The sequence below is a fragment of the Sturnira hondurensis genome, unplaced genomic scaffold (assembly GCF_014824575.4).
Source record: "Sturnira hondurensis isolate 20B ecotype Veracruz unplaced genomic scaffold, ASM1482457v3 Scaffold0010128, whole genome shotgun sequence".
NCBI classification, from domain to species: domain Eukaryota; kingdom Metazoa; phylum Chordata; class Mammalia; order Chiroptera; family Phyllostomidae; genus Sturnira; species Sturnira hondurensis.
In genome coordinates, this window is record NW_028082759.1 from 29,571,981 (window position 1) to 29,585,684 (window position 13,704).

The window sequence follows — 13,704 nt, forward strand, 5'->3', positions numbered from 1 at the left end:
GCTGAAAATCACCATCCCAGGCTTTAAAAGGGGGGGAAAGACATTCCAAGCAGAAGGAGACAGTCAGAGGCTTAGAGGCATTAGAGAGATGGGGCAGACAGGTGTGCAGGGGTTAGTGTGGCAGACAGGTGTGCAGGGGTTAGTGTGGCAGACAGGTGTGCAGGGGTTAGTGGGGCAGACAGGTGTGCAGGGGTTAGTGGGGCAGACAGGTGTGCAGGAGGGGGTGGGGGATGATGGTGGACAGGTCTAAAGTTCCAGAGATTGTTGTATCCAGGTGGTGAAGTATGTTGCATACCGTGCCATGGAAGAGGATTTTTTTAAAAAATTGATATACAAATAATATATGAGTGCTGTCTTATTGTATAAAGTAAAACCTTATTTTTAAGGCTACATTCTCCTTCAACTACTCTCCTTAATCCCAGTCTCTCTCCATAGGTAACTGCTGTTATCAGGCTGGGGCAGACCCTTCCACTCGATTTTCTATACAGTACGGTGTCTTCACTGGCTAGGGCTACAGTGCCACAGTGCCACAGACTAGGTTTCTTAAACAACAAAAATTTATTTTCTCTTGGTTCTGGAGGCCACAAGTCCAAGATCAAGGTGTTGGCAGGGTTAGTGTCTTCTGAGGCCTCTCTTCTTGGCTTGCAGGTGACCCTCTTCTCCTTGTGTCTTCACATGTTCGTCCCTCTTCTCATAGGGACATCAATCATATTAGATTAGGGCCCACCTCACTTGCCCTTAATTACCTGTTTCAAGATTTTGTATCCAAATGTAGACAGTTTGAGGCCCTGAGGGTTAGGACTTAAACATACAGATTTTGGGTGGCTATCCTCCATCCCATAACCTATAGTTATATAACATTTTTCTGTTAGTAAATCTAGACTTAGCTTATGCTTTCAATAGCACATAGCGCTCCAGAACATGAATCAATGAGAGTAGCCATTTCTTTGTTGGCAGACATTTAGGCTTTAATCTTCTCCATTCCACACAAGGCTCCATGAATGTCCTTGACGTGCCTCTTCGTTCTCACAGGAAAGTACTTCTGGGTAGACTTGGAGCCCGGAAGTGGCTGGGGCAGTGGGCGTGTGCATTTTTAATTTTAGTCCACACTGCCTCGAGGCTCTCCAAAGCAACCATACTAATTGCCACTCCCACCAGGAATGTGTGAGACTCTCCCTCCCCAAACTCTTGAAAAGTACTTAATGTTATCTAACTTTTAGTTTAATCATAATCCATTTGGTGGGACAACTCTACGTCATTGTTTCCATTTGGATTTCCCCATCAGTCATAGTGAAGCAGAGAAATGACATACTGAGGTCTGAGTTGGATAAGGCTCATGGAATCAGCAGGGAGTGGAGATGACCAGCCGTCAGAGTGCTGATACAGGGCTCAGTGGGCACAGGAGGGTCAGAGCGGGTGCAGAAGCAGCAGAAGACTGGCAGAATTCTGCAGAGGTCTGGGGAAGGCGGGTGTCACTGATGGGGTCTCCGGCAGACGAGTGGGCTTAAGTTGGTGTCCCAGACCCAGAAAGTGCCTCCAGGAGGAGCATCTCTGCATTTCCTGCTTCACTGGAAATATTATACTCAAATGCCTAGAAAGCCTCTCTTCTGGGACTGGAAGCCTGTGAAAATGCATTCATTGTCCGAGAGGCTGATTTTGTGTCTCTACAGTGAAGGGACTGACCTTGATGGTATGAGTGAAATTGTCTGGTCTGGGTTCCAACTTACTGTCAGGCAGGGGGATGCTCAATATGAAAATTGTAACAACTCAACTCACCCCACTAACACTCTTTTGGTCACTTTACCTACATCGTTAAGTCTTTAAGTCCTCACCACAACTACATGAGAAAGATAGGATCATTATTCCCATTTTACAAATGAGGAAACAGACACAGAGAGGTTAGGTAACTACCCAAGGTCACACAGCAAGTGAATGGCCAAGCTGGGATTCTGACCAACGCAGGCTGGCTCCATGCTCGTGTTCGTGTCCTCGGTAACATAAGGCATACGGCCTGCTTTTCCTCATACAGCCTATCCTCAGCTCTAGTGCCAACCCTCTCACCTCTATGGTGACAATGACACCTTATGCAGCCTGTCCCTGCCTGACCTCTAGAGTCTTAAATAAGGCCATCATACTCTTATCTATGTCTGAGCTTCCAAAGTCAAGTGGTATAAAATAGGAATGTGCCACTGTTCAGGTGACCAGGCACAGAGTTACATCTCTTTGACAAGACACATCCTGACTCCAAGTTTCACCCCTGAGTTGATATTGAGGGTCAGTGGAGGTGACGGCTTTCATTATTATGGTGAGAGGGTAAAATCTTTATCTACTTCTTATTTCATCTTAACATCTTTGCAAGAGTCTAACAGTGTCCAACACTCAGCGGGTATGCTATGCATGCTTGCCACGTATGAATTCATGTTTAATGAAAGATGCTATCTCCAAAATCCATCCTTGGTGCATTTATCCAATTGCTTCAACCAAATCATTAGCACTCAAATGGAGAGTTGATTTACCCTGGCTTTCCCAAGGCTGTCATGGATCCTGCCTTATAAGATCCTGGTAGAGATAAGACCTGCACACAAATAACTGCAGGACACCACAGAACGGGAGAGGCATTGTACTTTAAAGGAGGTGTAAGGACCTTCTCAGTGTTCTGAGGAAGCATCCACTAATTTCAACCAGGAAGATGTTTGAGAAGGCCTCGTGGAGGGACTCAGAGCTGACATGGGTTTTGGAGGCGCAGGGGCATGAGAGGGATGCCACGTTGCCTACACATCTCACAGCATTACTGGGGCCACCAAGGTGTCCTGCTTACTCTTGCTGCCTTTGCTGCAACACCCTTGACCCTTTGCTTGGGTATTTGAGGCATCAGCAGGATGGACAGTGAGAGGACTGGTACCGCAGTGACAAGGAGGGACAACCGCTGCTGTTGGGCTGTGCTTGCTATCAGGTGCCTCACTGACGAAATCTGCAGTGACCAAGAAAATTACAGGGATGGAGGAAGCACCGTTCACAGCATCTTTTGATCCCTCTGAATCTACAGGGACATGGGAAAATCAAACACAGAATTGGAAAAGGCCTTAGAGGTCACTTCTTGTTTCCCACCTGATACCATTGTCAGTTCTGTGGTACAGGCTGTTCATCCAGCCACAGTTTGCATCATCCAGAGATGGGAAGGCAACTTATGTGGCAGCGTGTCCCTTGTGGCATGACTCTAGGAAGTGCCTCCTTATTCTGAGCCTGGTGACCTGGGTCTGCCTTCTGGAACAATGCTTCTACTTCCTGTGAATGGATATTAACTATAGTCCTGACCCCTACCATTGTCTCCAGCAGTCCAGCTATTCCTTCTATTACTTTTCCAAGTAAGCATTCAGGGCTAAGCACTAAAAGAGAAACTGCAAGCCCAATGATAGTGGAGCCATGGCTCCTTCTAGAAGCCAGGAAATTACAATGGCACAAAAGCACATTTTTCTTCCTTTGTGCAGCAAGTGAGCTCAATGGAGTTATCATTACACCCAGCTGCGAGACTGCCTCACCACCCAGGCCAAATGGAATCATTCCGAGGAAAAGCAGACCCAGAGTGCCTTTGAAGGCACACACAGAGGTGTTTAACGTGCAGAATCCCTGACAGGGAACAGTGATTTTGCCCACCCATGCCTTATCCTTTCAGCAAATATTTAGTGAGCATCTCCTCCATGCCGAGATCTCAGGCTCCCATCTTCCATGGAATCAAAAGACCAGTGTCAGTAAAACACCTCAGTAAAAAAAAGTGACAGTGTTATACCACTCATGCAGAAGAGCACACACATTACATTTGGGCTACGAATCCCTTCTGACTTTCCCAGTTGACGGTTTCCCATAACAATGATTCCATTTCCTGTGTTACGTACGGGGATGGGCAGAAGTAGGCTTACATTTGTGAGTACAGTGAAACAGTTTATTCTTGTACTATGATTTATTGATTCTGTATTAATTTCCATGCAAACAACTCTAAACCTCCTTTTGTGTACTCTTGTATTTACATTTAAAGGTATTTGTTTCCAAGTGTTTTTTTTTAAGCTACATCATTTCACCATTCATATGGGCAAAATGTTCAGTTCTTGTAATTACCAGGAAGGTCAGGGTTAGATTTTGTTGCAGCTGACCACAGACAAAGTTGGGCTGAGTATATGTAATCACTGCTGTTTTTATTTATTTATTAAACATTGAGTACTTATTAGAGATCCAGAAAATTATTTGTGAGAGAAAAGCCTAGAAAACCCATGCTGCACCTCTACAGCTTCTAGTAAAGAATGGCCCCAATTTTCAGGTCCACCCTTGTTGGTCATTCCTACTACCCTATGCCATCAGTGAGCAAAGGGGCCAATGCTTTGGGGTCTTGTCCAGCCGTACCGTGATGGGATTTCTTTTGGTCTTTTTGACCAAATGCCTTCACCCTTATATTCCCTAAATACCCCTCCTGGACCACATATCTAAGAAGTGAGAAGGTGTCATAAAGACATTGTTAGCTATCTGATATTTTTGGAGGGGGTATGGTGGGGAGAACATTGGGAAAAGCCTGGATCAATTTCAGATTTCTGAACCAGAAAGAAATTTTAGGCCATGCTGCTGTACCTTCTCGGTCCCTGCCTGGGTGGTAAAAGTCAGTTCAACTGTTTTTTTGCTGTCAATAGAATTGGCCATGACCTTGGTGATCTTTATGCATGTAGCCCTCTTTTGATAGGGCGAATGTATGCATTTGCTGGATAGCTACTCATTTCTGGCAGAAGCAGTACATCATCATGAAATACAGTCCATACGGAAAGAATGAGGGGTCACAGTGTGAGAACAGGAGGACCCTCGTCTTCTAAGTAAAAAAAAGTCCTGTTTTATTGTGTGGCCTGGGAACAGATGTCCCATATGGATGTTATGTTCAATAAATTTACCTATTGCTCATTTCTTAATAAAAGACCCAGTCTCTGCTGATCCCTAATTGTCTTGTGAGGGTTTTCCTGTAAAAAAGAATGGAACTTATTTATTTTGGGATGTTATTCCTACTCAGGCAACTAGAGACTGAGATATCATTGCTTCTAGAAGCAAAGACCTTTTGGGTAATTCCTAAAGGCCCAGTGTTTTATGCAGATTTTGGGTACTATCGTATTTCACAGATCCTAACAGGAATTTGTTAATATTTCTTAAATAACAATAACAAAAAACAGCTGCTTAGCCACATCGTTGCTTGTGTATCTGGCTGAGATGCAGCTTTGTCTTCTGTGGCCGAAATGAAGGAGCCATCATCTCCTTTCACCAGGAGGCTCCTTTCGCAGCCCACACAGCCACGGAGCATTAGAGGGAAAGGATGTCAGTGCCATGAATTTGGTCAATCAGAAAATGAACGGAACTAGAAAAGTGTTTTCCCTTCTTTTTCAAGAATGACATGACAAATTCTGAGATAAACTGTTCTGAGCTCATGGCAAAGTGGAAGTTGGGTTGAATTAGAGGGAAACGAACACACGTGGGTGAACTGCCTGGGTGCGGTTTCAAATTCAAGCAGCCTGATTACTCACAGTGCATGTTCTGAGAGAGACTCTTGTTTTCCCAAGCACCGTGTTCAGATGCAAGTACTAGGGAAGGGAGATGGAGTCTAGGCAAGAAAAACAAAGAACATGTCTTCCTTGTGAGCATATTGCTGTTAGTAAACAAACATTTTGCTGGATTCCAATAATGCTGATGCTGTGTATTCCCAATGGTCTAGCCAGCAGTGAATCTCTTTCACAAGCTTGAGTGATCAGAGCATGTGATAAAAATTTCTTTGCAGTGTCATTCTGAGAACCGGGGTGGTGTCTGTATACACAATTACAGTTTCTTTTTAGATTTAGGCAAACCTTGTGGTGGAGAGCATTTGGGCTTACTGTGTCCACAGTAAGTGATTCTCTGTGTCAAGGTCATAGGGAGTGTTGCGGGGCTCCCAGCATCTCACTGGAAACTCCTGTGTTCCTGTCACTGTGGTGATTGGCCCGGGAGCCCTGCTGTACTTTGCCTCCCTGCTTTTCGGGGTGGGCTTTGGAGGTGCCATGTACCACGTCTAAACCCTGCCTACATGCTGATGCTTTGTGACTTTGACATGGTGGTTACAGTTTTCCTCTCTCTGTCTTTATTTTCCAATTTTACTCAAGACAGGTCCTTGTCATTTTCTTCTACTGATTTTTTTCAGTTATGTGTCCTTGGGCAAGTCACTCAACCTTATCACATCTTGGCTTCCTCAGTTATTAAATGGATATAACCTCAGGGGTCACTGTAAGAGTTGAATGACAGAACACCACAGTGGTGAGAAAGTACACTGCAAAGCACTGAAGAAGAACAGCTTGATAAATAGTGCTTTCTTCCCGAATCCTGTACATAAGGACTTCCATTTTGTAGAATTTTTTTTTTAAAGATTTTATTTATTATTATTTATCTTTTAGAGGGGAAGGAGAGAGGGAGAGAAACATCAATGTATGGTTGCCTTTTGTGCGCCCCCTGCTGGGAGTTGGCCTGCAGGGAACTGGACTACAACCCAGGCATGTGCCCTGACTGGGAATCGAACCTCGATCCTCTGGTTCGCAGGCCCGCGCTCAATCCACTGAGCTACACCAGCCAGGGCTGTAGAATTTTGATTTCTTACCCAATGGAAGCTTCTCCAAACAATGAAAATTCTCAACCTCCTAACAGAGAAGCAGGGAATAATTAGGCGCTGTGGCTTAAAGGGAGATGCCTTGAATTCTGGGTTAGAAGTAAGATTTACATTGATCATTTCCCTTTTTTCCCTTATTTTAATGCATAGGGCCACATCGGGCCTTTTGTATTTTTGGAGCCCTGCACCCAGACTGTGGTGAGGCAGGGTAGGGACAGGGCACAGAAAGTAAAGCCAAGCAGAAGGAGGCATTCGTGACATAGACCCCTTTGTCTCTCTTCCTTCTTATCTGTCAAGCCGGCCTCCTCTTCACCACCCCACCCTGGTTTCAGCCTGCCCCTTTTTGCCTTGGATAACACTTACATCTCTATTGGTCTTTGATAGTGATGTTCTTTTCTCTACATCCATCTAATCTAAACTGTTATCCATATGGTCTTGTGTACAATCTTTAAAAATTGTAATGATGCCTCTCCTTTGCCTAACAGCCACCAAAGACTTCCCTCTGGTCTGCTGCATCAGATAAAGGCTGCCTTCCTGGAGTGCATGCCCTGGCCACACCGGCTTCCATCCACCCCCTCAAGGCGCCAGGCCTCTTCCCTGCTCTGGGATGCTCTTGGCCTCGCTTGCGGCCAACTCTTTATCCATCAGATGGTGGCTTCTCCATTCACTCCCTCTCTATCCTGCTAAGCCCCTCCGCCCCACTCTGCTATTCTCTACTACTGAATTCTCTTTCTTTTTAAATAGGGGTCACAATTTCATAATTGTATATTTGTGGGTTCTACTTATGTATTAAATCACCCTCCTATAGATTATGTACTCTCTGAGGGCAGGGACTGTGTGGTTTCACTCACCAATATATATCCTGTACCTCACATAGTTCCTACTATATAACAGAGACTCAATGCATATTTTCTGAAGAAAGAAGAAATAGGGGAGGCAGATAGGGAGAGAGAGAGAAAGGAGAAGGGAGATAGGAAAGAAGGAAGAAAGGAAGAAACTGTATGACAGTAAGTGCTGTTGGAACAAGGTACTTTGTAGAGTGATGAGGAAGTTATTGTCAACCCCCTATAATGGAATAAGACAGTAACATGATCTTTGTAATTAGAATTTGAAATTGTCTTTAGGGCTATCAGTAACTGNTAAGTAAAAAAAGTCCTGTTTTATTGTGTGGCCTGGGAACAGATGTCCCATATGGACGTTATGTTCAATAAATTTACCTAGTGCTCATTTCTTAATAAAAGACCCAGTCTCTGCTGATCCCTAATTGTCTTGTGAGGGTTTTCCAGTAAAAAAGAATGGAACTTATTTATTTGGGGATGTTATTCCTACTCAGGCAACTAGAGACTGAGACATCATTGCTTCTAGAAGCAAAGACCTTTTGGGTAATTCCTAAAGGCCCAGTGTTTTATGCAGATTTTTGGGCACTATCGTATTTCACAGATCCTAACAGGAATTTGTTAATATTTCTTAAATAACAATAACAAAAAAATAGCTGCTTGATGCTTTGTGACTTTGACACGGTGGTTACACTTTTCCTCTCTCTGTCTTTATTTTCCAATTTTGCTCAACACGGGTCCTTGTCATTTTCTTCTACTGATTTTTTTTAGTTATGTGTCCTTGGGCAAGTCACTCAACCTTATCACATCTTGGCTTCCTCAGTTATTAAATGGATATAACCTCAGGGGTCACTGTAAGAGTTGAATGACAGAACACCGCAGTGGTGAGAAAGTACACTGCAAAGCACTGCAGAAGAACAGCTCGATAAATAGTGCTTTCTTCCCGAATGCTGTACATAAGGACTTCCATTTTGTAGAATTTTGATTTCTTACCCAATGGAAGCTTCTCCAAACAATTAAAATTCTCAACCTCCTAACAGAGAAGCAGGGAATAATTAGGCGCTGTGGCTTAAAGGGAGATGCCTTGAATTCTGGGTTAGAAGTAAGATTTACATTGATCATTTCCCTTTTTTCCCTTATTTTAATGCATAGGGCCACATCGGGCCTTTTGTATTTTTGGAGCCCTGCACCCAGACTGTGGTGAGGCAGGGTAGGGACAGGGCACAGAAAGTAAAGCCAAGCAGAAGGAGGCATTCGTGACATAGACCCCTTTGTCTCTCTTCCTTCTTATCTGTCAAGCCGGCCTCCTCTTCACCACCCCACCCTGGTTTCAGCCTGCCCCTTTTTGCCTTGGATAACACTTACATCTCTATTGGTCTTTGATAGTGATGTTCTTTTCTCTACATCCATCTAATCTAAACTGTTATCCATATGGTCTTGTGTACAATCTTTAAAAATTGTAATGATGCCTCTCCTTTGCCTAACAGCCACCAAAGACTTCCCTCTGGTCTGCTGCATCAGATAAAGGCTGCCTTCCTGGAGTGCATGCCCTGGCCACACCGGCTTCCATCCACCCCCTCAAGGCGCCAGGCCTCTTCCCTGCTCTGGGATGCTCTTGGCCTCGCTTGCGGCCAACTCTTTATCCATCAGATGGTGGCTTCTCCATTCACTCCCTCTCTATCCTGCTAAGCCCCTCCGCCCCACTCTGCTATTCTCTACTACTGAATTCTCTTTCTTTTTAAATAGGGGTCACAATTTCATAATTGTATATTTGTGGGTTCTACTTATGTATTAAATCACCCTCCTATAGATTATGTACTCTCTGAGGGCAGGGACTGTGTGGTTTCACTCACCAATATATATCCTGTACCTCACATAGTTCCTACTATATAACAGAGACTCAATGCATATTTTCTGAAGAAAGAAGAAATAGGGGAGGCAGATAGGGAGAGAGAGAGAAAGGAGAAGGGAGATAGGAAAGAAGGAAGAAAGGAAGAAACTGTATGACAGTAAGTGCTGTTGGAACAAGGTACTTTGTAGAGTGATGAGGAAGTTATTGTCAACCCCCTATAATGGAATAAGACAGTAACATGATCTTTGTAATTAGAATTTGAAATTGTCTTTAGGGCTATCAATAACTGACTGCTTAATTTTATTGTTTCTCCTAATTTCTGAATTTCCATTCACTGCATCTTTTGAACATTTATAATACTTATGTATTTGAAAATTGTATTCATTTATTTATTTAACAAAGATGTATTGAGTTCCTGCTGGGCACCAAGATATAATGTAGAATAGAGAGTATTTAAGAGACCAGGATCTGAAATCAGAGTCTGGATGCAAATTAGTTGTGGTGTGACCTGAGTAGCTTTCTCTTTCTAATGGGAAGTAGTCATAGATCTGCCTGTTTCTTGTGCTGTGAGGATTAAATGAGGTGAGTGCAAGTGGTAGCTGCTGAGGCTGCAGTGGTTCCCAGGGCGAATCCTGCTCCCGCTCTCTGGTCCATAGTCTACTCAGAGAGATGGACTTTAAATACGTTGCTGTACAGCAGCTCTTTCACAATCACCACAAGTGATTTGAAAATTAGAGTGTGTCACGAGGGTGTATATTGGGGATCCTGATCTAGTCTGTGAAGTGATGGGCAGGAAGGACTCCTCAGAGGAAGCTACACATAAGCTAAGGCTTGAAGGGTGAGAAAAAGAATTTTCCAGGTAAAAGGAAGAGAAGTAGGAGCAAACACCCTGAATTCAGAGAGGCAGGACCAGTTCCAGGGAGTTGCATGTTTTCCAGGAGGTAGGAGAGTGGAAAGTAAGATTAATGACTGGGAAAGTATGCAGGGCCAGGTATATCTTCATAAAGATACTGAATTGAGTTCTATCAGCAAAGGGCACTCATAGAAAAGTTTTAGGAGGGGGTCACACGGAAATATGCACTTATTAAAAAGCTCACCTCGTCTCACAAGAAGAATGGACTGGAGTGGAGGAGAACACAGACGGGGGCTCCTGCAAGAGTGCAGGCACGAGATCATGGCAGTGGGAACAGAGAGGTGAGCGCGATGGCGCAAAGAAGACAGACTTGAAAATGTGTAGTGAGTGAAATCAACAAGACCTCATGACCAGGTGGGTGTAAGGAGTAAAGAAAAGGTTTCAGGAGTCACTGGCAGTCTTTGGCACATGTCGCTGGATGGAGAACATTCCTGTTCCCCAAGACCTGGAACTCTGGAGGAGGTGGTTACTGGGGAGAAGGTCAAAAGAGGTGACACTTCATCCTTCCTGAAACTCTCTCTCTCTCCCCTTGACTTCAGGGACACCACATCCTGTACACCTTCTACTGCTTCCAACACTCATCCTGGAACTCTCCCTTCCGTGGCTCGTATTTTTTTATGCCTATGAGTTCCTAGTGTATGGCAGTTCCAGAATCCTCTTCTGAGCTTTAGAACTATATATGCAGCAGGCTATGTTATCCCTCACATTAACTCTGGTCAAAGCTGAATTCATAACCTCCCCCCTCCCAATCTTGTTGATTCTACCCACTAAATATAGATCGCAACCTGTATTGTGAAATACAAGGGTTTTTTTTTGTGTGTGTGTATTTTTAAAAATCAGCTAGTATCTTTAACTGGAACCAAAATAAAACAAAGATCTAAATTGAATAATAGTAATCCTTCATCTCAGTGGAGGTGCACCCTCACTAAAGCAGGAGGAATCTGCTTCCTGTCATGTCCTGATTCATTTGCTTCCTAGCACGTCCCATTTTCCAGAACTTTCCATTTGCTTCCCTGGTCACTGTTAGCCCCTTCCACACAGTTCTGAACCAGATGTTTGCTAGACTTGTCCTGAGTGCTTTTGAAAACTGAGTTTTCCAGGTTTTGAGAATTAAAAACAATTTAAAAATAAATCATTTAAAATCGATTCAAATTAGATCAAATGGGCCATTATTCCCATGTTGCAAATAAAGTGGGTAAGGTGCACAGAGGTTTAAAGGGTTTACCCTCAAGGAGCAGGAGGCAAAATGTAAATTCGGTTCTTTTTATTCCAGGTCAGATGTCCTTTCTCCTGTGTCATATCTGTTCTTATACTATTTGTGCCTCCCTCCCTCTCTCCCTCCCTCCTTCTCTCCTTCCTCTCCTTCCCTCCTTCTTTTCACAGAGGTTTATAGGGCCTATTCTTGGGCATTCGCCTTCGTCATGGACGAAGTCTGTTCCCAGCCCTGCCAGCCCCCCCTTCTAACCCTGTCTCTAAGACTCAGTTGAAAAGCAACTTCCTCATTATACTGTCCTTGCTGTTCCTAAACCCCATCTGAGTAGCGATGGACATTCAGAAAAAAATTGATATTCAGGCTAATCTAATAAAGGAAGATCCGTTAACATGTAATTTAGACCCATTAACATATTGTCATTTGACTCAAAAAATAGGCCCATGAAAGGTAGTTTTGGTCAAGAACACTAGCTTATCCTTTCTTAACTCCAAGGGAATGTGCCATCTTCTTTCTCTCAGCTGTTGGCAGCTTCTAGTATTTTTCTACCTGCTTTAGAGTATCATGTTCTCGTTTTACCAGAGTCCCTCCACTCAAGCGGCACACCACCAACTTCAAGGGGAGGAGAATAATTATGCACAATTAGGATGCCCTGAAACTGACCGACAGCTCTGCGCCAGTCTAATTCCGGTGAAATATGACTCCATTCAAAGCAGAATGTGCAAGACCTGCAGCCGTTTGCTGTGTCCCTATTTCAAGTTCTGATTGGTAGGGGGCGGGGATTCTCCATAAATACCTGCATGTTAAAAACATATGATATTTCACACTGCTTCTGACCATATCAGAACTCCTGAATCCACACCAAAGTAAACAGAGCTCTGCGTTCCATTTCCCATAACTTTGCAGACCTACACACACAGAGGCTATGGAGTGACTCCAAGGCTAGTCGTCGGTTCAGATACAGACTGGGCCATGAGACATCTACATACTTCCTCTGATACCCTGAGCTCTGACGAAGGATTTGGGTACAACATACACTAGTTAATGACCTTGAATTCTCCCACACTTTGGTTGCACTAGGCCCACTGTGCCTAAAGGAATTCTTTGGTAAATTGCTCAGTAAAATCAAGAATCCTTTTGTACTGCAATTAATCTGCTCCATATATATTCTCTAAGTTTGCAGTCTTTTCCTGGGTTTTCTGCAAGTGGGCAGGCATGGGCTGTCTCTGTTATCAGGCAAGGCAGAGTGTCAGTTGTTCATGTTCATACTCAGGGATGAACATGATAGGAAAATGTTAGGAAAATGTTAGGAAAATGATAAACCCTGTTAAATTCAATCATTTCTCCTTCAGAGAACTCTCAGTGCTTTAGTATATCTTGTATCTCTCACAGCCAGGTGGAGAATATGGTAATACTCTCTTATTGTACAGGTACAAAGCTGTGAATTAGTATGACAGGAATACACAGTTTCATAAGCAGCAATAAACTCCTGTGTAAATGAATCAAACAAAATGTCCAATTGCAGCTGCCAGTTTCCACCATGGCCTTTGTCGGCTCCCTCCCTGATTCCTTCTTCCTCAAGTCCAAGGCCCTGGGCTGCTTCGTCTCCCGGCAGATGAGCTCCGATCTCAGTTAGGTCTAATCTGCTCCTTTTCTCCACACCAATCAACTTCCTGTGTTGGCTGACTACAGTTCTGCAGAGGTGTTCCCAGGAATTTGGATGAATGTTACACATTTAAAAGAAAGAAGCTTGAAGTATTAAATACCCTACTGGTCATTATAGGTGAAGGTATGATTGCATAACCTGTAATTCTTAGGACACTTTTTTTCCCCGTGAATGAAGTTCTGCAATTTCTCTTCCAATTTCATTCACTATGCTTAAAATAAAGTTTTAAATAAATAATAGGTAATTATATTAACCATTGGATTAATCAATAACAATAGAAGTGCTTCTCTGAGAACTTGAATATTAACAACTCCTGATATATATGTATGTATACACATACATATATACACATGCATGTATACATACATATATACATGTGTGTGTATCCTTTGGTTAACCATCCTTTGGTTTCTTACCAAGTTGTAGATATTTCTTACACAGTATAGCATAGTGTTTAAGAATGTGGATTCTAGAGTCATAGTTGGGTTTAGATTCTACTTCCACAACTATCTGTGGAAACTTATATAAATTAATTTCTCTAAGGCTGTTTCCCGATCTGCAAAATGGAATTA

At 43.3% G+C, this 13,704-nt stretch overlaps 1 protein-coding gene across 1 annotated transcript in view; it reads left to right on the forward strand.

Moving 5' to 3' along the window:
• CLVS1 (clavesin 1) overlaps positions 1 to 13,704 on the forward strand; it is a 162,643-nt gene that overhangs the window by 139,370 nt on the left and 9,569 nt on the right. The window lies entirely within an intron of this gene.